The sequence below is a fragment of the Triturus cristatus genome, chromosome 4_2, assembly GCF_964204655.1.
Source record: "Triturus cristatus chromosome 4_2, aTriCri1.1, whole genome shotgun sequence".
Taxonomy (NCBI): Eukaryota; Metazoa; Chordata; class Amphibia; order Caudata; family Salamandridae; genus Triturus; species Triturus cristatus.
In genome coordinates, this window is record NC_140586.1 from 308,150,725 (window position 1) to 308,174,372 (window position 23,648).

At 48.5% G+C, this 23,648-nt stretch overlaps 1 protein-coding gene across 2 annotated transcripts in view; it reads right to left on the bottom strand.

The window, feature by feature from the left end:
• ANKRD45 (ankyrin repeat domain 45) overlaps window positions 1–21,359 on the bottom strand; it is a 241,976-nt gene extending 220,617 nt beyond the window's left edge. The window contains exon 1 of one of the 2 annotated variants that reach the window (XM_085600086.1): window positions 21,287–21,359. The gene's annotated coding sequence lies outside the window, so the exon portion shown is untranslated. The remainder of the gene's footprint in view (window positions 1–21,286) is intronic. The other variant, XM_085600085.1, reaches the window with a different exon arrangement.
• Between the last annotated feature and the right edge of the window lie 2,289 nt (window positions 21,360–23,648).

Genomic DNA, 23,648 nt, shown 5'->3' on the forward strand with positions numbered 1-23,648 from the left:
AATCTGTACTTTGTAAATATGAGTCTCTTTTTGAAGACCGCTTTGGATGTGTCAATGGTTTTGAGCATTCCATTAAGTTGAAGAAAAATGCTATTCCTGTAAAACCTAAGGTAAGGTCAATCCCTTTATCTGTAATAAAAGATCTCAAATTGGTTCATCACCAAATCAAACTATCTGATGAGTCCAAAGATTATACTACGTTCATTACCCCATTGGGAGCGTATAGATTTGTTAGACTTCCATTTGGATTGGCTTCATCAGCTAGTGTCTTTCAAAAATTGTTGGAATGTATTTTGAAAGGTGTAATGGGTGTTCAGAAATTTCAGGATGATATTCTGATTCAAGCCAGTACCATCGAAGAGCACAATAAAATTCTAGATACGGTACTTCACAAATTGAATGAGAGAGGCATGACTGTGGCTAAAAGTAAACGTAAATTTCTTAAAATGAAATAGAATACTTAGGCCATATATTGAGTGGTAATGGGATCAAACCTAAACTTAACTTAGTCAAAGCTATTTCGGATGTTCCAAAACCTGAAGATGAAGATTCTCAGAGATCTTTTTGGGGTCTCAGTGAATATTATTAACGTTTCATTGAAAACTACTCTGATATTGTTGAGCCTTTGCGTATGTTATTGCGCAAGGGTGAAAAATGTGCGTGGTCTGAACTTCAAGATTTGGCCTTTGCAGAGATTAAAAGTGCCATTGTTAAGGCTCCAACTTTGAAACCGTATGATCCTGAAGGTACCAATATCATTATGGTCGATGCCAGTTCGGTCGGTATTGGTGCTGTCTTCACACAGAAAGTAGGTAGAAATGCACATACTGTTGCTTTTATATCTAGGAGACTGCATGATTCTGAAATTCACTACAGTACTATAGAGAGGGAGGCACTGGCCTGTGTGAGGGCTGTGGAGAAGCTCAACATGTACTTGTGGGGTCAACAGTTTTAGTTGATCACAGATCACAAACCTTTAACCTTCATGATGGAAGGGGTAATGGTAAAATCTCTGCAAGGCTTGTGAGGCATTTAGCGAAACTTCAAGAGTACAATTTGTCCATAAAACACATTGCTGGCAAAAGTAATGTAAGAGCTGATTTTTTGTCATGTCTACCTTTAAATGCTTCAGAACCTAAAGCTGAAGAAGACACAGAATGTGTGGTGTCTTATTGTCATAACGCCGCCTCGGTAAACACTGACGGCATCCCTGTGGAGGTGCAACCAGGAAGTATCGAACACGACGAAAACTACACTTCCCATGAAGCTGAGCGCCATCGCGTCGCATGTGACCTCCGCTACGCACAGACCCGGATATAGGCGTTCAGACTCCGATCCAGCGTTGCCGATGATTATCATTCCGGATGGCGTTTTCGAGGTCTGCAAGTTCCTGAGGATATACCGTGGTTTGCGACGACCTTGCTGCGACGCAGTACCATGAGTACTTGCAACTGTGGTTGTGGTTGAGGTGTGGGGACGGGTCTTTTGTCGCGTGTTCCTCTGTTGGGGAGGCAGCCGCCAGGCGTCTCATGCAGAGGAACTGATTCGAGCCCCGCTCACCTCCTCTGTCTACCTTTGCTTCTTTCGGCTCGGACATTTAGTTCATTCCTCCGTTGGGGAGACCGTCTCGTGCGGAGGAACTCATTCAGTATCATTGCCTGTTTTGTGGGCTTCTGACCCGCTCTCTCTCTCTCAGACGCTGCGCTCGTTCCTCTGTTGGTGAGATTGCCGTCGGGCGTCTCGTGCAGGGGAGCGTGTTAGCGCTTGAGAGCTCCTTGTTGGTTCTTTCCTCTGTTGGCGAGCCGGAACCCCGGGGGCTCTTGCAGAGAAAAGACAAGAGAAAAGGGGATAAGACTATCCCTAGACACTCATGTGCACATTCATCCCAGGGTGTTAAGTTGGGATTCGAACCTAGCCTCTAAACAATCCAGAATCAAACCAATACTTGGGAGACTATAGAGGGATCGGAGCTATCTCCTCGGTATGGTTGTGTTGGTTCGGAGCTGAGGGGGGTCACCCTGCATTCAGGGTGTCCTAGACTTTCCAGGATAACTATGGTAAGACCGCTCACCCAAGGAATTGAAGAACTTCATCGTGGGCTAAGGAAGCAGTTATCCCAGTTGTATTGGGTGGTATCTATTACAAGAAGTAAGAAGGTGCAGTAACGGTGAAAAAACCTTGTGACGAGTTTGTCTATTATGTTTCATTTTCACTAGGAGAGAGAGTCCTTGGAGGGTGTGACAACAGCCGCTTGTTTGCACTAACCACATAGCCGTCCTCGCCTCGGGGTAGGTTGAGGGGGAAAGGGACCAATTCTAGTGAACTGTAGGTGCAAACCTATACCCAGATACTCTGTTTACGGTTTCCTCTCTCTTCCATCCCTTAGCATTGGGTCGGACGTGTGCACTCACCCTCACCTCTCTTCAAGTCTCAGCCTTCAACCTTTTATTTCAGGTAGGGGGAGTGGTCCTAGTAAGAATATCACAAACTAGGGGGACTGCGCTGGGAAGTGGGGTATGGAGGATGAACAGTAGGGATTAATTTGTTGTTCTTGTGTTTCCTCAGGTCTCCCTCCCAGCAGTCCCCATCCTTTCCTTCCCCCACTTAACTATCTCACTAGTCCGAGTACATTACTCTTCGGACTTGGGGCAGTTTAGAGGTGGACCCCTTTGAGCATCGGCACCATCCCGAGGACTTCATACGGCGAACCTGACAGAATCATCGGCCCACGAATTTAATCGTCCTCTTGATTGTGCCGGTGTCAGGGATGGCCACCTTAGACGATGTTGTGGCCGCTTTGGCCCAAGTCCAAATGGAGCTCGCTGGGTCTCGTCAAGAGACAGCGGCTCTTCAGGTCAGAGTAGAAAGAATGCAAAAGAACCCTTTTGATGTAGGAGCATCTTCACTCCCCTCACCGGTACCCGTTGTGGTGGAAATGCCTTCGCAGATTCCACTAGCCCCTCCTGAACGGTTCCACGGGGACAATAAAAAAGTGCAGGTGTTTATGACACAGGCATTGTTCCACTTTAATTGTAAGCCGAAGCTATTTTCTACCAATCAGGCTAGAGTAGCTTTTGTGATCTCTTATCTGGCTGGGGAGGCAGCGCAGTGGGCAGTACCGTTAGTGAAAAGAGACGATCACCTGCTCTACGATTGGGAGGCCTTCAGACATGAATTTGAAAAGACGTTCGATCGACGGGCGGAAACCTTTTCCGCCGATAAAGACCTGTTGGAGCTCCGCCAGGGGAATACGGAATTGATCACATACCTAAACAACTTTCGAAGATTGGTGGCCGAAACAGAGTGGCCGGAATTCAAACAAGCCGCTATCTTTTATCAGGGGCTCAAGGATGATTTGAAGGACGTCCTCGCCCAGGTAGATTCCCAACCACAGACCTGCGCCTCCCTTATTGACCTAACCTTGCGACTGGATCACCGGTTGAGAGAGCGGAAAGGGGACAACAGGCGGAAGGACAGATACACTCCACCGTTGGATAGGTCTCCGCCTACGGATCGAGGAGCCACAAGAACAGAACCCATGGAAATTGGGGCGGTAAGAGCCTCTATGACTCTCAGTGAAAGGGACCATAGACGCAAACAAGGTTTGTGCCTATATTGTGGGAGGAAAGGCCATTACCTTCGCGAATGTCCCGTTAAACCGAAGTATGGACGGTCCAGACCCGGACAAGTAGCTACTGTAGCAGCAAAGACAGAGGCGGAAAACACCTCAGCTTGAGGGCCCAGGAAGGGGAGCCATCAAGCGGTATTATGATCCCTTCAGTGAACCGGTCGAACTTCCTAGAAGCAGAACATTTCTTTGTGGGATTGGACATTATCATCAATCAGGAGCACAAACAAATACACGCCATGATCGATTCTGGTGCCACCGGGTGTTTTATAGATAAGGAGGAGGCTCAGAGGTTGGAAATACCGCTTCTGTTGAAAGACACTCCTGAACATGTGTATGCGGTGGATGGAAAGGAGCTTGAAGCAGGTCCCATAAATTATGTGACGCCGGAGCTTGAACTAGTGTATGAGGGGTACCATCACAAATTGCTTTCGTTCAACGTTATTCAAGCCCCACAGTACGGAATGATTTTGGGTCTCCCTTGGTTACGAAAACACGAGCCTACGATCACTTGGACAACCGCCTCCATGTCCTTGCAATCCCGATACTGCCAAACCCATTGCAACCAAACACACCTCAGCCCTTCGGTGATGTTAGCTCGAAGACAGCACATCGCCACCGCTGCAGAAAAAAGCGTCATCCTACCTGCCTGTTATAGGGAATATGCGGATGTCTTTAGTGACGTCAAAGCGGAGAAACTACCTCCGCACAGAGACTATGACTGTCGTATCGATCTTGTGCCAGGGGCGGTAGTACCCTGTGGTAGGATCTATGCCCTTACCGCTCCTGAGACCCTCCACCTCCGGGAATACCTAGACAAGCTCCTCAAGTTAGGGTTCATACGCCCGTCCAGTTCACCTGCGGCATCCCCTATCTTCTTCATTCCTAAAGCCAACGGAGAGCTCAGGTGCTGCATAGACTACCGAGCGTTGAATGCGATAACCTTGAAAAAGCAATACCCACTGCCATTGATTCGAGTCCTGTTGGAACAGGTAAAATCGGCGGTTATCTATACGAAATTAGACCTTCGTGGGGCGTACCATCTGGTCCGAATGAGAAGTGGCGATGAATGGAAAACGGCCTTCAAAACGCGGTACGGTCTATTCGAGTACTTGGTGATGCCCTTTGGGCTGTGTAACGCCCCCGCCGCTTTTCAGTTTTTCTTGAACGACGTTCTGAGAGAGTTCCTAGACCACTTCGTCGTGGTGTATATAGATGATATCCTGATCTATTCAGCTCGCACAGAAGACCATAGGGGCCATGTAAGTCGCGTTTTACAAGCCCTACAGGAACACCATCTTTTTTGTAAAATCACCAAGTGCGAATTTCACGTAAAGTCTGTGGAATTTTTGGGGGTCATACTAACACCGTCAGGTCAGATTATGGCCGAGAGGAAGGTAAAAGCGATCCTCGAGTGGCCCCGACCACAGGACGTGAAAGACATCCAAAGCTTCCTGGGGTTCGCCAACTTTTACAGGCGATTCATCGGAGGGTACTCGGAGAAAGTTGCGCCCCTTACCAGGTGGACCCAGAAGAACATCCCGTTTGTATGGTCCCCCAACGCTCAAACAGCCTTCGACCTCCTTAAGCAAGCCTTTACCTCTGCACCAGTTCTGGTTCACGCCAACCTGGAGATCCCGTTCATCGTGGAGGCCGACGCCTCTGACATAGCGGTAGGGGCTGTCCTGTCCCAAAGGCATGCTACAACCGGACAGCTTCATCCCATCGCTTTTATGTCCAGAAAACTTAAACCCGCAGAGCTCAATTATACAATAGCCGAAATGGAACTTCTGGCTATCAAAGACTCCTTTATGGAATGGAGACATTGGCTAATGGGGGCCGCTCATCCAGTGACTGTCTATTCCGACCACCGCAATCTCCAATATATGCGAGCCGCTCGGCATCTCACCCCCAGACAACTCCGTTGGATGTTGTTTTTTGCCGAATTCCAGTTCATAATCACGTTTCGTCCAGGTACAGAAAACAGGAAGGCAGACGCTCTATCGCGACAGGAAACAACAACATAACAATCCCTTGGAGACGACAGAGCCATCATCGAACCAGGCCGAGTGTTATGCACGATTCAAACAGAAGAGTTCCTAAGGAAAACCAGACAGCAAATACACTCCTTTACCTGGAAAACCTGGCTGAGATACCACCCTGAATGGCAAATACGGCAGGGTCTCCCTATGAGAAATCACCAGTTGTTGGTTCCCACTCAGAAACTACGGCGAGTGGTGTTCGCCTGGTGCCATGAACTCCCGTGTGCGGGACACGTCGTGGCCAGAAAACCCTAGATAAGGTATTGCGCCAGTTTTGGTGGCCTACCGTCCGTCCAGACATCCTTTCCTGGGTGAGAGAGTGTCCCGTCTGTGCGCAAATGAAACCCGACCACAGAGCCACTCAGGGACTCCTGCAGCCGTTGCCCACACCCGAAGTCCCCTGGGAAAGAGTGTCGGTGGACTTCATCGTTGGTCTGCCAAAGGATCAAGGATGTACTGCAATAATGGTGGTGGTGGACTATCTATCAAAGATGGGACATTTCATCGCATGTCCTCAAGTCCCATCCGCGAGTCAATTGGCAAAACTGTTCCTGACGAATGTGGTCCGACTACATAGCCTTCCAAAAGTCATAGTATCCGACAGGGGCTCTCAGTTCACCGCTCGCTTCTGGAAATCCTGATGCTCTGCACTGAAAATTGAGTCCTCCCTTTCAACCAGTTTCCACCCCCAGACAGATGGCCAAACGGAAAGATTGAATCAGACATTGAAGCAATACTTACGTTGCTACATCGATAGCAACACAGAGGCGTGGGTGGAATGGCTATGGGTGGCAGAGATAGCGTATAACAGCTCCAAACACGCTTCTACCCTACATACTCCTTATTTTTGTACTTATGGTTTTCACCCCCGGGTCTCTCCTTTGAGTCTTCCCAGTCATAACTCAACCCTCCCGAATCTACAGCAACGCTTATCCCACATTTGCACGTCTTTGGCAGGAGCGAGGAACAACTTGCTGCAGGCCAAACAAAGGTACATGGCCCAGGCTGACAAGCATCGCAGACTCGGTCCCACTTACAAGAAAGGGGAGAGGGTGTGGTTGTCCACAAAGCACATTCGCTTTAAACAACACAGTGTTTTCAATCCCAAATATATAGGTCCGTACCCAGTGGTTAAACATGTCAACCCCGTGGCTGTGAAACTGAAACTGCCGGATCACCTCTGTATTCATCCTGTCTTCCATGTGTCCCTGTTGAAGCCCTCGCACTGCCCAGTAAAGAAGCAACCCCTGCCCATCTGGGTACACCAGGACAGAGAATATGAGGTAAAGGGAATCTTGGACTCCAAATGGGTGAGGCGTAAACTATGGTACCTCCTGTCATGGAAAGGATACGGCCCGGAGGAGAATTCTTGGGAGCCAGCGGAAGCGGTGCATGCTGCACGCTTGGTATCCGCCTTCTTTAAGCGTAATTCATCCAAATCAGGCGCCAGTCAGTGTCTTCCGAAAGGGAGACGTACTGTCTTAACGCCGCCTCGGTAAACACTGACGGCATCCCTGTGGAGGTGCAACCAGGAAGTATTGACCACGACAAAAACTACACTTCCCATGAAGCTGAGCGCCATCGCGTCGCACGTGACCGCCGCTACGCACAGACCCGGATATAGGCGTTCAGACTCCGATCCAGCGTTGCCGATGATTATCGTTCCGGATGGCATTTTCGAGGTCTGCAAGTTCCTGAGGATATACCGTGGTTTGCGACCACCTTGCTGCGACGCGGTACCGTGAGTACTTGCAACTGTGGTTGTGGTTGAGGTGTGGGGACGGGCCTTTTGTCGCGTGTTCCTCAGTTGGGGAGGCAGCCGCCAGGCGTCTCATGCAGAGGAACTGATTCGAGCCCCGCTCACCTCCTCTGTCTACCTTTGCTTCTTTCGGCTCGGACATTTAGTTTGTTTCTCCGTTGGGGAGACTGCCGCCCAGCGTCTCGTGCGGAGGAACTCATTCAGTATCATTGCCTGTTTTGTGGGCTTCTGACCCGCTCTCTCTCTCAGACGCTGCGCTCGTTCCTCTGTTGGGGTGATTGCAGTCGGGCGTCTCGTGCAGGGGAGCGTGTTAGCGCTTGAGAGCTCCTTGTTGGTTCTTTTCTCTGTTTGCGAGCCGGAACCCCGGGGGCTCTTGCAGAGAAAAGACAAGAGAAAAGGGCATAAGACTATCCCTATACACTCATGTGCACATTCATCCCAGGGTGTTAAGTTGGGATTCGAACCTAGCCTCTAAACAATCCAGAATTAAACCAATACTTGGGAGACTATAGAGGGATCGGAGCTATCTCCTCGGTATGGTTGTGTTGGTTTGGAGCTGAGGGGGGTCACCCTGCATTCAGGGTGTCCTAGACTTTCCAGAATAACTATGGTAAGACCGCTCAGCCAAGGAATTGAAGAACTTCATCGTGGGCTAAGGAAGCCGTTATCCCAGTTGTATTGGGTGGTATCTATTACAAGAAGTAAGAAGGTGCAGTAACGGTGAAAAAACCTTGTGACGAGTTTGTCTATTATGTTTCATTTTCACTAGGAGAGAGAGTCCTTGGAGGGTGTGACAACAGCCGCTTGTTGGCACTAACCACATAGCCGTCCTTGCCTCGGGGTAGGTTGAGGGGGAAAGGGACCAAGTCTAGTGAACTGTAGGAGCGAACCTATTCCCAGATACTCTGTTTACGGTTTCCTCTCTCTTCCATCCCTTAGCATTGGGTCGGACGTGTACACTCACCCTCACCTCTCTTCAAGTCTCAGCCTTCAACCTTTTATTTCAGGTAGGGGGAGTGGTCCTAGTAAGAATACATGTTTGCAATGAGTCTGAATGGTTGAGCCTAATAAACAATGACCCTGTTTTTATCAAAGTTAAAGAATATATCTTGAGTAAGTGGCCACCAATCAGAAATGTATCTTCTGACCTCAAAACGTATGTTCAAGTCGCTGATGATCTTAGTATTGAAAGAGGTTTTCTTTTAAGAGGTGATCTCCTTATTCCACCAACCAAAGTAAGAAAGAGTTTAATTGAATTAGCTCACAGTAGCCATTTAGGTTCCACCATGACCAAGAAGCTGTTAAAAAAGTACTATTCGTGGTCTGGATGGGACTCAGATTTTAATTTATTTGTGGATAGATATGTAGTTTGCTTAAGGTCAGACAAACATTGCAAGCCCCGAGTGCAAGAAATCCTGTTGGTTCACATTCCCAATTATTCTTGGAGCAAGATTGCTATAGATTTTGCTGGTCCATTCAACATTTTGGAACACGACGCAACATTTTTAATAGTATTGAGTGACTATTATAGTAAGTGGATTTATGTCAAGTTTGTGACAACTATAGATTCAAAATCTGTTAGAGAGTTTTTGGAGAATTGCTTTTCCTTAGAAGGTCTTCCACAAATATTAGTGTCTGACAATGATAAACAACTTACCTCAGAAAAGATGGTTGCATTTCTAAAACGCAATGGTATCCAGCAGGAAAAAACTCCTTTTTATTCGCCAAAATCTAATGGACAAGTTGAAAGAGTCAACCGTTTCCTGAAAGATGGAATTCAACTCACCATCGCATCTGGTTTTCCAGTGAAAGAATTCACTCAGGAGAGAGTTGATACGTACAACAACACAACCAACAGCATAACTGGACATTCCCCATTTTTTCTCATGAGAGGCAGGCAAAGTAACACTAATCTCACTCCCAAGTTTGCTATTTCTAAGGAAAGAATTTCTAAATTGATTGAAGTTAAAGATTCCCAGCCTAAAGTAAAAGAAAGAATTCTAGAGCACCAACTAAAATCAAAAGAATACCATGGCAAAATTCATAGATCCACTTTTAAGGAAATTCACAAAGGTGATTGGGTTATTGTCAAGAAGCCATTTGTTAAACAGAAAGGAGAATCCAAGTACTATGAGCCTAGTGAAGTCATGGAGGTTTCTGATGGTTCAGTTCGCTTGCATAATCTAGGGTGGCGGAACAAAAGCGACGTCATCAAACTTAAACATGGACAGAAGGATCTTATGGTTGGTGCTTAAAAAGAAATTTTAGACTCAGAAGAAGGTTAATTTTGGCTTGATTCTGGTCCCAGTGAAAATGCTGAATTTGAAAATTATGACCATTCTATCAATGTGGAACTCAATTTTGGTGGTGCTTCCACCAGTGGAGAATCAATTCTTACAGCACAGTCTAGTGCCGAAAGGGAGAGCGAGTGTAACAGACAAGCTATCGTTCACCCAAATGCTCAAGATGACAATTTACCAAATGTTTCTGTCACAGATCATAATGTTGCAGTAGGTAGAAATGTATCTTCTACACATTTTTATGATGTAAAATTTACCAGTTCTGGAAGGTTGTCTCGTTTTCCCAATATGTATAGAGAATATGTAATGTATTAGTTTCATTATTTTAAAGAAGGGAGATGTTGTATCTGATATTGCTAGCAAGTTTGGTTATGCATAGTTGGTCCTCTTCTCCCATTTGCCAGCTCCCTCTCCACGTCATATAGAATTCTCGCTACCTATTTAACTCACGACATGGAACGTTAACAGTCTCCTTCGTTACGGTCACACTTCCCCCCAGCTGACTGTGGGCCTTATTTATATAATAAATACTTATATTAACTACCTACATGTGTACTGAATTATTCCGACATACTGTCACTTCAACCATAGTTGTGTAAATAGCAAAGCTATAACTCCCAGAGTGAAAAATCTCATTGGCTGACAAGCAACATTGGCTGACGGTAACAGATATATGAAGCTACTTGGCAGTCGTATAAGTAACAGTGGCATAAAGCAAAATGAGAAGACCCACCCCCCACAGAACATGGTAACGGGCAAGTGAGACTCCTATATCTCAGTTACTTATAAATATTAGGTTGAATGGGGAGCCCATAATGGTCGGGCTCGCTCTGTAAACCAGGGTTACAGAAGGCTGACGCTAAGGATAGCCAGCAATGCAAAATGTAGTTGGTCATTTTCTGCCCATCAACTGCCGTCAAACTGGAATCTGTAAATTTTGCGGAGTGAAAATTTTGTTTTTTTGCTTTTTTCACATTTTGGAATGAAACGTGATTTGAGCCCCACTCCCGACAAATGGCCCTCCCTTGGCAGTGCTTGAAAGAGGAATAACCCCTGCACTTAGCCCACTCCCACCAATTGTACTCTTCCCATGTTGTATCCCTTGTTGTAAATAAGCCAACGTACACACTTCTTGTGGTGGTCATGTGTTGGCCGCAGTTTTATTAGGAATACATGCAATTATACTGGCAGTTCGGTGGTAAGCTTTATTGGCATGTTTGTCTTGTCTCTTGGCCCTTCTGTGTCGTTCCTTTTTCGGTTGGGTTTGCCCTTTCTTCTGCGTGCGGGGTGTAGCAGCTGTCCCGGAGTTAGGCCGCAACTCGCTACCTTGTCGGACTCGTGTTGTGCCCCGCCAACCGTCGGGGCTGGGCTGCGAGCGCCGTCTCCGTTTGCTACCCCTCTTGGTAGGCCGACTCACCCAGCCGTGAGGCATCCCAAAGTGAGTGGTCCTACACGCCGCCCTTCGGTCCACTCGCCTAGCCGTGAGGCATCCCAAGGTGAGAGGTCCTGTCCCGGCACACCGCCCTCCGGTGTGCCTCCGCACCGACTGTTCTCCCCGTCGTTCTCCGCCAACGTCCCACCTGTTCCTCAGCCCTGCGACATAGCTGTTCCTCAGGTGTGGGTGGGTGGGTCAAAAAGGTCCTTCGCCTGTGCTGCTCCCCCGCTCCCAAGGATAGTAGCCAAACTGGGGAAGCCATGCTTATATCCCCCCCCCCAGCGTAGCTCGCCCCAGCTCGTGTTCGCCCCTCATTGGGTCATTCGTATGGCGCTAGGGCCCCCATTGGCTGGGGGGGTTGACGCCACTCAGGCGGCTGCTGCTGGGGGGGTATCTTCCCGCACTGTGGGCGCTTCTTGGCACCAAAAAACAGTTTTTGCTACGGGGGTGGGGCTCAGCGTTGGTTATGGCACTGGCCTCTCATGCCCCCGTTGGGGGCTGCCTCTGCGATAACCCCTGCACTTAGCCCACTCCCACCAATTCTACTCTTCCCATGTTGTTTCCCTTGTTGTAAATAAGCCAACGTACACACTTCTTGTGGTGGTCATTTGTTGGCCGCAGTTTTATTAGGAATACATGCAATTATACTGGCAGTTCGGTGGAAAGCTTTATTGGCATGTTTGTCTTGTCTCATGGCCCTTCTGTGTCGTTCCTTTTTCGGTTGGGTTTCCCTTTCTTCTGCGTGGGAGGTGTAGCAGCTGTCCCGGAGATAGGCCGCAACTCGCTACCTTGTCGGACTCGTGTTGTGCCCTGCCAACCGTCGGGGCTGGGCTGCAAGCGCCGTCTCCGTTTGCTACCCCCTCTTGGTGGGCCGACTCACCCAGCCGTGAGGCATCCCAAAGTGAGTGGTCCTACACGCCGCCCTTCGGTCCACTCGCCCAGCCGTGAGGCATCCCAAGGTGAGTGGTCCTGTCCCGGCACACCGCCCTCCGGTGTGCCTCCGTACCGACTGTTCTCCCCGTCATTCTCCGCCACGCCGCCAGGGAGGCTTCCGTCTTCCTGCGGCTCCCCCTCTCTCCTGGGAAAGCTTCAACTGCAACCCGCCATGGCCATGGCGCCCCACAGGTTGCTCCAGAAAACTCCCATGCCTTCCTCGGACAGATGCACCCCATCCTGTGCGTAGAACTCCGGGCGGCCCGTGTGTATGAGCCCGTGTCAGATTGACTCCAACCCATTGGTTCTGCAGAATTTGCTTACAGTGAGGTTCAGTTTCTTCCGGGAGTTCTCGACCGCTTTCTAGGATTCTGCCACACGCCATTCCTTCTTGCTGATCAGCTCAGACCAAATAATGGTGGTGCTCCTGAAGGCTTTGGCTGCCTCCGTGAGGTCCCTCTGTATGTTGTGGAGGAGTGCTCTCCTCCCCAGTTTGGCCAAATCGTTCCCTCCCAGATGGATAATCAGGATGTCCGGGTGCCAGGTTGCTTCTGCCTGTAGGTCTGCCAGGGTTGCCGGTAGCCGGTCCCACCTCATCCCCGGTCGGCCATACCACCGCACGCAGGTGTCCACTGGCCGTCCTTCCAGCTTGTGGCCCCCTTGTCGCCACCAGGTTTGCATCCGATTTATAAATGAGTGGCCCACCACCCATACCAAACGTGGTTTCCGTCCTGCCGGTGAAAGGACAGCAACAACATTGTCATATGGCTGCCTGACTGCTGGAGGGTGCCCTTGTTTTTCTCCAGCAGTCCCTGTATCTCATAGCAGCTGAGGCCTCACGTAGGTGCGGTACGACCGTGACCGCCATCTCCCTACTGCCTGAATCCCAGCCTCGCTCATCCTATGCTGCGCGGCAGTTGTGGCTGCCCCTATCCGGAATGAATGGGACCCGAAGTCAGCTGGTGGCAGCTCTGCTTTTCTGAGTGTGAGTCGCAAAATTGCTTTGAACTAAAAGTTGCTAAGGTGTGTGCCATCAATGTGCCTGAACAAGGGGCCTTCGCCAGCCGGGCGTACGGCCATAAAAGCTAGCAAGCAGCACACTGCGCAGCAGTCTTGGTCCCTGATGCATCGTAGTTTTATTATTGCCCCCCTGCCGGCCTGATCTGTCATTGACCATTTCAGCAAGATCTCCACTTCCCCTGCCCTGGGTGCCACGTCATCCGCTTGCAAGCAGCGCTCTGCTGTCCCTGTCTTTGCTGACGCCACCAGCTCGCTGAGGCGGAATGCCCCGAAGAAGGCAGTCGAAAAAGCCGCCCTAAACAGTAGGAGTTCAAAGCCATCTTTTGTGGTGCCCCGCAGTGCCCCCATTAGTATGCCCAGCCTCGTGTAGTCTATTGGGCGCCTGTTATCTCTCTTCGTGCCCTCAGAGCATCTGCAACCCTTCATTGCCGTTTTGATGTAGTGGGATGCCGATGGGTCATGCCCTGTCATCAGCTTACTGTAATGTGACACTGCGGACAGGTGGGCCCGTGCCCATGACCTGGACTTGTTGGCATTAAAGGCCCACTGTATGAATACTTCGGTTGCCTTGCCCGTTGCCCCCACATCGTCCAGTGTCTGGATGCAGCCCTCTTGTATTACGGTGGCAACGCACTTCCTATACCTCCTGGTTGCCTCTGGGGCGAGTGCCTGGCAGACCATTTCTGATAAGTCAACCCCGCCAGGTCCCACAGCGGCTCCGGAATGGGGGTCATGTTCTTATCCGCGCTGGGTGCTAGTTCCCTGAACCTTGCCATTCTTGCTCTGGTTGCATTTCTAAAACGCAATGGTATCCAGCAGGAAAAAACTCCTTTTTATTCGCCAAAATCTAATGGACAAGTTGAAAGAGTCAACCGTTTCCTGAAAGATGGAATTCAACTCGCCATCGCGTCTGGTTTTCCAGTGAAAGAATTCTGTCAGGAGAGAGTTGATATGTGCAACAACACAACCAACAGCATAACTGGACATTCCCCATTTTTTCTCACGAGAGGCAGACAAAGTAACACTAATCTCACTCCCAAGTTTGATATTTCTAAGGAAGGAATTTCTAAATTTGTTGAAGTTAAAGATTCCCAGCCTAAAGTAAAAGAAAGAATTCTAGAGCACCAACTAAAATCAAAAGAATACCATGACAGAATTCATAGATCCACTTTTAAGGAAATTCACAAAGGTGATTGGGTTATTGTCAAGAAGCCATTTGTTAAACAGAAAGGAGAATCCAAGTACTATGAACCTAGTGAAGTCATGGAGGTTTCTGATGGTTCAGTTCGCTTGCATAATCTAGGGTGGAGGAACAAAAGCGACGTTATCAAAATTTAAAACATGGACAGAAGGATCTTATGGTTGGTGCTAGAAAAGAAATTGTAGACTCAGAAGAAGGTTACTTTTGGTTTGATTCTTGTCCCAGTGAAAATGCTGAATTTGAAAATTATGACCATTCTATCAATGTGGAACCCAATTGTAGTGTCCTGAGAGATGGGGCACGAGGGCACTAGGACCTCGGAGGAGGTCAGAGTGCCGGACAGGTCACCGGACACCAGTTCCGGTCAGGGGGGAAACACGAGTACACAGGAAGCAGGGGACGAGGCAGGACGTGCAGCATGCTGGCTGCAGAGCACATACAATAAAGAATCAACAACTTACTTGGTGTCGCTGTGATTACTGCGACGCGACGCGACGCGACAACTGGCGACGAAGGTGGGATCGAAATCCACACGTCGCGGCGACTGTCGGAGCCCACCCGGTCGCGGAAAGAAGATCGGAGCCAGGAGCCCACCCTGGTCCGAAGTGCCCAGCAAGAAAAGAACATCGTTGCGGGAGCCCACCCCGGCGCTGCTAAGAGAAGTAAGAGCAGCGCGAGACTGAAACTGATCAAGCAACTGAAGGAAAGATTAAAATCCCTCTCGCGCGTGAGTTTCAACGAACTCTCGCGAGAGGTGGCAGCCATTTTGAAGTCAGGCGAATTGAGCCAATCAGCGTCCAAGATAGACGGCGGCCATTTTGAAGGGTCAGGCAAAGTCCCGAACAGCGCGAAATCGCGCGAGAGTGTGGCGGCCATTTTGAAGTCAGGCAATTTGGGCCAATAGCAGCACAGGAAGGCCGGGAGGCCATTTTAAGGTCAGGCAAAAAGGAAAATTGACAAAAAAAGGTCTAAATAAAAGAGAAAAGACAAGAAAAAGGTGCCAAAGAAGGAAAATAGCACCAGAGGGACAAGAAGGAAGTAAAAAGGAACAAATAAATAAATTAGCAAATAACAGAAAGGAAGGATATGGGTGACGAAGAGACAAGGAGCACACAAGCTGTGTTCCGCAGGCCACTGCCATTCAACATATCGGAACCGCAAGCAGGCATCAGATGGGAGAGATGGCTACGACAATTTGAACGATACATGCGCGCAACGGACGTCGTAGAGAGCAAACAACTAGATTTGCTGGTCAACCTTGCGGGAGACGAAATAGAAGACCTAATGATGACACTACCGAGTGAAAAAACGGCAGATTATAAAGGCGCGAAAGCGTGCCTCACGGAGAAATTCGACCCACAACGCAACATTGATTTCGAAAGATACACGTTCCACACAGCATGCCAGCAACCAGAAGAGAGCATGGACGACTTCGCGACAAGGTTGCGGAAGTTGGTGACGTACTGCGAATTTGATAAGTTTGACAATGAAGAAGCAATAAGAACGCGCCTCATCGTAGGGTGTTTGTCAGTAGAGTTCAGAGCACGCATCCTAAAAGAACCAACGACACTTGAAAAAATACTGACGATGGCCCGCACAGAAGCACGGGCCACGGACCATGCCAAACAGATACAAATTGGCAAAGAAAAAGGAACAGCGATGGCGCATCGGATGACGGAATATTTCAAAAGGAACGACAACAGGGAGCAACAACATCCCAGGAAACAAGCGGTCACATGTTACAGATGCGGCCTTGACTTCCCACACGTTGGCACCTGCCCAGCAATGGGCCAGAAATGCAGAAAATGCAACGGGAACAACCACTACGCAAGCACCTGCATGAGCCGGCAATTTAGGAATGAGAGGGGACGAACAGCTAGACCAAGGACAACAGGCACCAGGCATGCCAGACACATGGAGACAGAAGAGAGAGGATCGTCGGATGAGTCGGACGGACAGACGACGGCTGGGAGAGAAGCACGGCTATACCTCATGTCCGACACACCAAAGGAAGGAAGACAGCAGGAACACATCCAGCTGGTGGAGAAACAGCAAATAAAAAAGACGGCCACAGTAGACATCGACGTCGGGCGCCACAGAACAAAATTTGTGCTAGACAGTGGTGCCACATGCAACATAATGTGCATGTCAGAATACATGAAGATGAGAACAAAGCCAAAGTTATCGCCATCAAAAGTAGATGTGTTCACGTGGGGTTCAAAGACACCCGTAGAAAACATGGGCAAGTTCACTGAAACATTAACATATCAGGACATGACATATCAAGAAGAAATACACGTCCTGAAAGGGGACATCCCTGCACCCTGCCTGCTGAGCAACGTCACGGCACAAGTCATGGGGCTGTTGGCTATGACATATCACATGACAGAAAAAGAGAACATACTGCAAGAATATCCAGAAATACTGCAAGGACTGGGGAAGCTAAAAGACAAACAGGTTACCCTACACATAAACGAAGCAGTGAGACCAGTGGCACAGCATCACAGGAGAGTGCCAATTCACCTACAACCGCAAGTGGAAGAAGAAATAAACAACTTACTGCAGCAAGACATAATTGAGCCTGCAGATGGGCCGACAACGTGGGTATCACCGATTGTGGCAGTCCCGAAGAAAAATACGTCCAAAATACGGATCTGTGTGGACATGAGAATACCGAACACTGCAATATCGAGGGAACGTCATCCAGGACTTCATCTGAACGACATGATCAGCCGGTTGACAGGGGCGTGCCGATTCTCAAAGCTAGATCTGTGCAAAGGGTATCACCAACTAGAGCTGGACCAACAATCAAGGTACATAACGACATTCTCCACCCACCTAGGACTATTCAGGTACAAACGGCTCAGTTTTGGTATCTCGTCAGCGGCCGAAATATTTCAGGAGACAATAAGACAGGTGATACAACCAGTACATAACAGTTTCAACTACAGCGACGACATCCTAGTGTTTGGGAAATCGGACGGAGAACATGATAGTGCCCTAAGGCAAGTGTGCAAACAACTAAAGCAGGCTGGATTAACACTGAATGGAGAAAAGTGCGAGCTAGGGAGGAGAGAACTAATCTTCTTCGGACACATATTCTCGGAAAAAGGGATGAGGCCTGATCCCAGCAAAGTGGAGACGCTGAAGAATACAAAGCCACCGTCAGATGTGGCAGAAATAAGATCATTCCTAGGCCTGGCAAGCTACTGTGCCAGATACATACAAGACTTTGCCACGGTGAGCACGCCGCTGAGAGAACTAACGAAACAAGGCCAGAAATGTGTCTGGTCTCAACAATGCAATGAATCGTTCAAAGAGATCAGGAAGGCCGTGATGACTGTGGAGCACCTCGCATACTTCGACCCGCTGCTTTGCACCGAGCTGACGGTCGATGCCAGCCCAGTGGGTTTAGGTGCAATATTAGCACAACACCTGCCGGGAAAGGAGTCACCAAGGAAGATTGTCTCATACGCCAGCAAAAGCCTGACAGACATTGAGAAGGCGTACTCTCAGCCGGAAAAAGAAAGCTTGGCTGTGGTATGGGCATGCGAGCATTACCACATGTTTGTGTACGGGAAGCCGTTCACCATCATCACAGACCACCAAGCACTAGTAACAATTTACGGCAACCCAGCAGCAAAGATGCCGCCCCGCATCGAGCGCTGGGGCATCCGATTAATGGATTACGATTTCAAAATTGTCCACAAACCAGGGAAAGAACATAATCCAGCAGACTACATGTCGCGACATCCCCTGCCGCACGCTGAAAACAAGGCCTCAATGGCAGAAGAATACTTGAACTTCGTGTTAAAGCAAAGCACGCCGGCACCGGTAACTCTAACAGAAATAGAGAGAGAAACGGCAAAAGATGACACTCTTCGAGCGGCCAGAGAAACGATGAGACAGCAAAGGTGGAGGCACGTAAACAACAACTGCACTTGGAAGGCAAAAGTAAAGAAGGAGGAGATGCTGGCTCTACAGAAAATCAGCGGGGAACTGTCGGAGACCAACAGTGGAATTGTAATGCGGGGCACCAGGATAGTCATTCCAAGCTCACTACGACGACAAGTGGTCAACATTGCACACGAGTCACACAGAGGCATAGTAGCGACAAAGAAGTTGCTGAGAGAAAAAGTGTGGTTCCCTGGATTAGATCGTCTAGTAGAAGATACTATTGCGGCCTGTCACCTCTGTCAAACGACAGGTCCACCTGCAAGACAAGAACCACTACAGATGTCGGAACTGCCAAGGGCTGTATGGACAACAATGGCGGCCGATTTCTATGGACCTCTAGACGCGGGAACGTACCTACTGGTCATCATAGACGAATACTCCAGATTCCCCATTGTGAGATCGGTCTCCTCAACGTCAGCAGCCGCAACATTACCGGTTCTGGACGACATATTTGCAGCATGGGGCTCGCCAGAGACACTGAAAACGGATAATGGTCCTCCGTTCTCAGGAGAGGAATTTCGAAGGTTCATGGCCTACCTTGGAATACAGCACAGAAAGATAACACCACTATGGCCGCAAGCAAATGGCATGGTCGAAAGGTTCATGGGAAACATCAAGAAGGCAGTTCAGAGGGCGAAGTTGTCACAGATTTCCCTGGGCCAAGCACTATGCCAAATACTGAGAGACTACAGAAACACGCCTCATGGGTCTACAGGGAAATGCCCGGCGGAGCTAGTACTAGGGAGGACAAGCAGAACGAGGCTGCCGCAGGTAGAAGGACTGACAGCACCAGGGCACGACAGCGTGGCAGCAAAAGATGAGGCGGCCAAGAAAAAAATGAAGGAATATGCTGACGGAAGGCGACATGCCATCAAATCACACCTCCATGAAGGAGATACTGTTGTGGTACGACAGAGACAACAACGGAAGTCGGACAGTACATTCGCCCAAGACCCGCTGACGATAACAAAGGTAAAAGGAACGATGGTAACAGCAGAGTCAGACAGCCGACGAATAACAAGGAACAGCTCCCATTTCAAAGGCCTAAAAGAAGAAAAGGACGAAGAGCAAGTGACAGGCATCGAAGAGACAACAAAAAGGGAGAGCCAAGAAGCAGGTACAGAAGAAGCCGCCAGGCCAAAGGAGGGCCAAGGACTTGTGACGAGGCCGAGGAGAGACATTGTGAGACCAAAGAGACTAATAGAAGAAATGTGAGCTGCCACCCTAGGCAGCATCTCGCGAATAACATCTATCGACATTTCACATTTGCAACAGACTATGCGAAAGAAAGTGTCCCATTTCTGATTACCAACGAATGCTACTGTTGTAACTTTTTGTGACAAAAGGGGGAGATGTAGTGTCCTGAGAGATGGGGCACGAGGGCACTAGGACCTCGGAGGAGGTCAGAGTGCCGGACAGGTCACCGGACACCAGTTCCGGTCAGGGGGGAAACACGAGTACACAGGAAGCAGGGGACGAGGCAGGACGTGCAGCATGCTGGCTGCAGAGCACATACAATAAAGAATCAACAACTTACTTGGTGTCGCTGTGATTACTGCGACGCGACACCAATTTTGGTGGTGCTTCCACCAGTGGGGAATCAATTCTTACGGCACAGTCTAGTGCCGAAAGGGAGAGTGAGTGTAACAGACAAGGTATCGTTCACTCAAATGCTCAAGATGACAATTTACCAAATGTTTCTGTCACAGATCATAATGTTGCAGTAGGTAGAAATGTATCTTCTACAAATTTTTATGATGTAAAATTTACCAGTTCTGGAAGGTTGTCTCGTTTTCCCAATATGTACAGAGAATATGTAATGTATTAGTTTCATTATTTTAAAGAAGGGAGATGTTGTATCTGATATTGCTAGCAAGTTTGGTTATGCATAGTTTGTCCTCTTCTCCCATTTACCAGCTCCCTCTCCACGTCCTATAGAATTCTCGCTACCTATTTAACTCACGTCATGGAACGTTAACAGTCTCCTTCACCAGCTGTTGTGTTACGGTCACACTTCCCCCCAGCTGACTGTGGGCCTTATTTATATAATAAATACTTATATTAACTACCTACATGTGTACTGAATTATTCCGACATACTGTCACTTCAACCATATTTGTGTTAATAGCAAGGCTATAACTCCCAGAGTGAAAAATCTCATTGGCTGACAAGCAACATTGGCTGACGGTAACAGATATATGAAGCTACTTGGCAGTCGTATAAGTAACAGTGGCATAAAGCAAAATGAGAAGACCCACCCCCCACAGAACATGGTAAGGGGCAAGTGAGACTCCTATATCTCAGTTACTTATAAATATTAGGTTGAATGGGGAGCCCATAATGGTCGGGCTCGCTCTATAAACCAGGGTGCAGAAGCCTGACGCCTAGGATAGCCAGCAATGCAAAATGTAGTTGGTCATTTTCTGCCCATCAACTGCCGTCAAACTGGAATCTGTAAATTTTACTGAGTGAAAATTTTGTTTTTTTGCTTTTTTCACATTTTAGAATGAAACGTGATTTGAGCCCCACTCCCGACAAATGGCCCTCCCTTGGCAGTGCTTGAAAGAGGAAGAACACATCCATTCCCCTGCACTAGCAATATTATTGGATTGGAACAAGAGGGCAATGAAATGGTTAACAATCAAATGGGGAAGAAGACTGTTATGGCCTTTGAAGTGCATATATTCTCATGGCTGCAGATAAGGCAATATTAACGTTAAATTGAAATAAAAGGGAGAGGCTTAAAAAATCGTATCTCCCAGACCAATAAAAGCCTGTGACAATGCTCTGGAAAACTCCTACCCTTCTCCTAAATACATTGACCATTGGCAACAACAACGTGCCTGAAGAGACGAGTGCAAAGAAAACGTGGTAGCAGTGTGCTACCTCTATTTACAAGAAAAAAAACAGTCTTCGTTGGCAAAGGGAGACAGCGTATCTCTGAAATTAACGGGGGAACTACGTTGACACCCGTCCACCCCCGATTTGTGCCTTGCACAATCCTGTCTTACCTGAAATGAGAGCGGAAAGAGTGCCGTTCTAACGTCGGTCTGCTACAGCATTTCCCGTTGCCGTAACGACGGCGATAGAAATAGAAGTAGGGCTTCAAGGAGAGGAGACGCGGTTGCCATCTTAAGAGAGTGCAGTTTTCAACACACCAGTTCGCTAAAGTCGCTTGAAATATGAATGTTATGTTTTTGTACCTCGGCTCCCAACTTTACACAATAAATTAAACGGGTAGGTTTTATATTAGAACGAGGAACATGTTCTAAACTACCTTTAAAACGTGTTAGACCAAATGCATTTTGTAAAAGAAACTCCCATGAACACAGCTCCACAACCTGAAATATCATTTCATGAAAACCGAGGAAAAGAACGTTTACTAACACATCTTTATGTCATTTATATTCAGCGAAGAGCGTATAATGCTTCAGCTTCCCCCCAAGTTTGGCTTTATGAATGCTGCGTTTGGCATTCAAATGCAAATTTTATTACAAGACATGGAGGCTTGTTGTGATGAGACCACGCCAGAGACTTCAGGTAAGAGAAAGGCACCGACTTTATTGGAGCCAGCATCCTAAAGGATACTCCTCAGCTGACCAGGGAGCCAACTGGCTAAAACAGAATGTACACAGAACTATAGCAACTGTGGAATACACAGGAGAGAATGTGGGAACCTGATGGGGAAAGGAAAGAAGGGCTAACAATAATGTCAAGTACAACACATATTCATCCTTTAACAGAACAAAAGAGACAAAGGAGGAAGCATAATAGTATAAATCAATAAACAAAGTCTTTTAGAAATGCAGATGGTCTGCGGTTTCTTGAACTTCTAACATGTGACTTTGCAGCATTTTCTTGATTTACATTAGTGGAAACCCAGCTCTGAAAACGAATTACATTGTCATTGCCCCCACCCCTTTCATTCACTTCACCATTCCCACTGTAGCGGTCTAGTTTATCCTGGCACGCCTCCCAGCGTGGCCCGTGTCCAGTAACTATACACACACTATGTATCACTCTCTGGCCAGGCGTGGCCAGAGAGCTTAAATAAAGGGGCCGTGGTCGCGCGGGACTTCCGGCCAGCACCCAGCTGCCATGTGTGTGCGTCTAATGATTAGCGCGTTGCAGCGCCAGAATAGGCCGCTGCATATAAGGGGACCTATTATCAGGCATGACACTGGCGACGAGGGTGGGATATCAATATCCTGTCCCCACGACGAAATAAACTGCTCCTGACCTGAGCCGGCGTGCTGAAGGAGAGCTGCCGAAGAAGAGAAGCCCCGGAGCCGTGCAGTGCAGCCAGCGCGTCAGCGCGCAGCAAAGAACTCGTGGTGTCTGCGGGCCTGCCAACCGGAGAAGACGCCCATAATCATCTGCCGGTGAGTGACAACGAGCGGAGACCCCAGCGCCCGCCTACACTCGTAGCTTCACCAGAATAATTAACGCGATGGTGCTCCCGGTCCAAGAGCCCGCTTAAATGTCGAGGACGCGTGCATGCGCAGTAACAACCTGCCACCACCAGGCCCACATAACCATTGGCAAGTGCAAGGACCAAAGCAACAGAAGCACAACAAGCACTGATAAAATCAACAGACTGCATGAACAAACAGAAAAAAAGTGCCACAGAGTGAGAAAAAAAAAACAGATGCTCAAGAAGAACAAGTTTATCACACTCAACATTATCCAACAAGCAGAGCCACGCTGATGAAAACCAAAGTAGCAACTAACCATGGTCGACCAGGCAGCGGCAGCAGCCCCACAACCAGTAGCCCCTGCAGCAGCACCACCACCCCACATGCACTCCCAAGTCAGTGCACTTCCCCCATTTAGCGAACTAATTGATCCTGCCACTGCATCACCTTGGTGGAAAGTGTGGATTGGCCGTCTGGACAACTATTTTATAGCAACGAGGGAAACAGATGGTGCTGTTAAAAGGTCACTATTGTTACATTTAGCTGGAGACGAAATATACAAGTTATTTGCACACCTCCCGAGCATAGGAGCACACACGGACTACGATGCAGCGGTCAGAGCCCTAAACACCCACTTTGATCCCCAACTCAACCCCGATTATGAACGCTTCAAACTCCGTCAAGCCCGTCAGAGAGAGGGGGAATCCATTGACGCATTTCACGCACTCCTACGAGAATTGGCCAGCACGTGTACTGAAGACGACCAGGCTAAGGAGGTAAGGGCGCAGGCCATTCAGGGATGCCGCAACAAGACCCTGCGGACCCTCATCCTTCGTCAGCCACGCATATCTCTTGAAGACATACTAATTCTAGCACGGTCACATGAGTTATCGGATGTCCGAGCGACTGCCATGGAAGTTGCACTTAACCAACCGACGGAACAGACAGTACCAGTCAA